The sequence below is a fragment of the Apaloderma vittatum genome, unplaced genomic scaffold (genome assembly GCF_000703405.1).
Source record: "Apaloderma vittatum isolate BGI_N311 unplaced genomic scaffold, ASM70340v1 scaffold11916, whole genome shotgun sequence".
Classification (NCBI taxonomy): domain Eukaryota; kingdom Metazoa; phylum Chordata; class Aves; order Trogoniformes; family Trogonidae; genus Apaloderma; species Apaloderma vittatum.
This window is the reverse complement of record NW_009721310.1, coordinates 1-4,121: the sequence shown is the minus strand read 5'-3', so window position 1 is coordinate 4,121 and position 4,121 is coordinate 1.

The window sequence follows — 4,121 nt, the reverse complement described above, 5'->3', positions numbered from 1 at the left end:
AGAGTTTGTTCTTCCTTGTTTGTAACCTTCCTGAAACTGGGATCACTCCAGAGTTGCTCATTGTGCTTGAAATTCCTATTCTAAGAACACAGCAGTATGTACTCTTATTCTGTAAATCTAAGTGGCTTGTAAGACTTGCAGTTTTGCTTCTGTTTTGTTTTTACAAGTTTGGGCTTTGATTCTAGGCAGGTAAATATATATTGCATGTATATGGCAATCCAGACCTTACATTATCCTCAAAGCCTGAGAATAAACTCTTATCACCCACTGTCTGCTATTCATTTTAAAACTGCTTTAACGTTGAACTTGGGATCTGTGATCCCTTAGCCCTCTCGCTCGTGGGACAGCCTGCACCGTGGTCACTACAAGCTCCCATCAACCTTGTCTGTGCTAAAAGCCACCCCGACCATCATTGACACAACAACAGTTTGTGACTAAGTGTGATAGCGTCACATTTAACAAAGCAGAGCTGCTCACATCATCTTCTTCGGAGCACTAAATCTGCTGTCCAGTGTAATCAATGGCATTGGGCTTGCCTTTGTTTTCATAAAGCTGATCAAGATGAGTTGTTCTCCGCCCCAGGAAACATACATGGTTTGAATTCTGTATGTCTCCTGTGAGTAGAGTCACTGCACTGACATGTGTTTTTAAGCAGCTTTCCATCCTGTTAAGCAAAGGTTCCCCACTGCTCCTTTAGGGTATTATTATAGTAATGTTCCTTACATAATGCTGTTCATATTTGTCCATCATTTGAACTGTTTGTACAACTGTCTCTGAGACTTGAATAAATTGTTGGGACAGAGACTTATTAACAAAACAAGACGTTGAACCTGAGTCCTTGCCAAAACTTTGTATGAAGATTCACTCACTGGATGATTTCCACAGTCCCACAGACGGTGAGACTTAGCAGATAACAGAGACTGTGCACTGTGAATGTGACCCTAAGAAAGCTGTTTCCTGATTACATTTCTTCCTCATTCTTGAAAGCTGTTGCCATATCAGGTGTCTTCTAGCTGTGATAGTTCCTCTTTTAGAAATTAAAAATGCATACTCCCAATCTTTTTATCTACTATAACTGTTTATTTCTTCCCTCAATCTCCTTCTCATGACAGTGTTCAGAAATGGAAAACAGTTTAGCCATCTCTTTTCATGTGATTCCAGCTACCAAAACTTTGCAGTAACACGCCTTCAGATATTATAAGGACCATTTATATAAAGACAATTATAAATAGGTCTAATAATAACTCCATTTAGTATCAGCATATTGCTTACTCTTGTTGTAGTAATGATACTAATACACATGTTAACATAAGAAATCACTTTGTTAATTCAGTGCAACAGGAAAGACGGCTCTCAATATGCAACAGGAAAACTATAAATTCCTTTGTACCTATAAAAATTAGGAATTGCACATAAGACAGTCCACGTTTCTACAAACTATCTGATAGTGCTGATATTTTTGCCATTCCTGGTATCTACATAAACTATTTGTGAGCATTTAACAAGCAGATAATCCATCCGTCCATTGCTTCTCTAACCAGGGCTTAAGGATTGTATTTCCTTTTAGGTAGACTCTTGAACAGCCCTAATGAAGCCTTCTTATTCTTCTTTTTTCTGCTATAGAAGTATTAAAGTATATTGATAATTTTATAAAGTTATGATTTGTCTTAATTCTTACTTTGGTTTCAGGATCCACTTTCTCCAGACTCAGAGCATTTACTGACAAATTTGTTTAATCCTGGTATGGCAAAAAGCCTGTGTTTGCAAATTACAGCTGTTTAGAGGTTATATCTTTTTAAATTCTGCTATGTTTACCATCATTTTTCCCAAAAATAACATGTTAAGAAGTTTGCTGACGCTTATGCTGATTTGTAAATGTCATCTGTAAAGAATAATGCATCGTTGTCCCAGCTTCAGTGAATATTCTGAATACTTTAATGCATTGGAAAACTGAGACAGCACTTGGAAAACAACTGGTTACTAACTGTCCACTTCAAGGATTTATCCCAACATGACTGATGTCAGGGATTTTTTGCAGAATGAAATTATTTTTTTTTTAAAATTACTTGCTGGAATGTTGAGATATAGTCTGAATTAGAGATTTAACATCTCCCTTTGGTCATCAGAGTGAGACAGGCTCTTCCACAAACTACTAATATTCAGGAATCTCTCCTCTGAATTCTAGTCATCTCAGGAAGAGTCTGTGTCTCTCCTCTGCTTACAGCACAAGTACACAGAAATTAGGTCAGATATTAAAGTTAGGAGAAGTAACTATCTTTGATGTATTTCAGTCTGAAATAACCATCCTTGATCCTGCAAAAGTGTGGCATGAATATTTTCCAAGGCACTGCAGTAACTGAAATCCATTGCTGTCTTCATTCTCCCTGTACTTTAGTCATGACTTTCCTTTTTACTGTAAAAGAAATTGTTTACAAAAATAAGTCTTCCAGAACTGTTTCAGCGGCTGAAGAAGGAGGATCTGACTCTTTACAAAGCAGAGCTGAAAAGCTGAGGCTCTGTTGCTAGGAGAAGTGTTGAGTTTGGCTCTGTACTCTGAAAGCTGCTGCATCAAAAACATGCAGGTAGGAAACAAACATTTTACTTTAGATATGTTTCAATACATTCTGTGTGCTTTCATGAATGAGAGAGATTTAAGAATCCAAAATCCTGAAAAGATTTAGCCAGGTATGGAAAAAGGCCCCAAGTTTCACTCCTGTGAGTCGTTTCATGGAATTTTGAAACCTGGAATAAATTATGCTGTTGCAGGTTACTTTATTTGTTAGCTTAGTACATCAGCACTCAGGTTTTGCACGGGTGCAGCTACACTGGTGCAAGCTTTGTGCCAGCAATAAGCATGGCTGATCTTGCTTTCCTGTCAATTAAAGGTAAAGCAGGACAGGAACCTGGAGTAATAATAGCAGGGAATTGAGCTGCAAAGATACAAATTTAAACATTTCCTAAATGCTTGTACTGAAGTACAGTGACTCTCTAGTGTAAACAAGGCTGATGTGGTACCAGATTTGGCAAAATTGAATCCTCAACCAACCCCAATACTAGAAGTGGAGGAAAAAAAGGACTGAACATGTCTTAGTGACTAGAATTTTTTGCAACTGGCTTTATGGACTGGAAGTGTGTAGTTTATTAAAAAGCAATGTAAGAAGAGTGTTCGTACAGTGTGTACAGGCTGACTATTCACTGTTATATGGAATAATTAGCTAAACGGATGCATGTCTTTTTCAATCATTCCATTCTGAAAAAAATACATTTTTTGGAGTACAAAGGTAACTCCTGCATTGCTTGTGACAGCCATGTGTCAGCCGCCAGGTGGGTCATAGAATCATAGAATGGCCTAGGCTGGAAGGGACCTTAGAGATTATCTAATCCAATTTCCCTGTTTTGGGCAGGGACGCCACCTCTTGACTAGACCAGGCAACACATGGGGACCGAGCGGGTCAACCGCAGCGAAGAATCCCAGATGATAATCACAGAGGTTAGTATCCAGTAAGTTGAGGTGAAAAAGGTGTATGATAATTTTCCACTGGCAGGAATAGGAACCTTTTATAAATTTAACTGCAAAAAGAAGTCAGTCAGTCAGGAGTGTCTCGAAAGTTCTTGTTAACCCTGGATCAGCCCATGCCATTCTCGTTAATGCAATTTGCATAACTATTAAATTCTGTGCAATACACTGCCACCATAGATATGCTGTGAAATAGGCACCTTTAATGCGTTATTATTTCATTTCATATTGATCCAACACTTAATTAAATTATCTTCAGATTACTGGTTAAATATATTCAGCCTTGGGTAGGTTCCCAAACCACAAAGTTACCCTAACAGCAGAAACGCTTTCGCAGTGATCGTGTTTAAACTGTGCCTAGGGCTATGTCAGTAAAATGCCAGAAGTGTTAAAAAACAAAACCTCTGTGGTATGAGGAGATCAACTGCAAAGACAGCGCAGGAGCTGTCAGTAGGACGTAATCTTGCTGACTGACAGCACAGCCCGTGTCAGGACTGCAGGCTGCCAGCGGCACCAGTGAAACACGTGAATATATAGAATAAAAGTGCTTAAATCGGGTGTTTCGACAGAGCAGGGATTAGCTCTGCGGGGCTGGGGGCAAGGC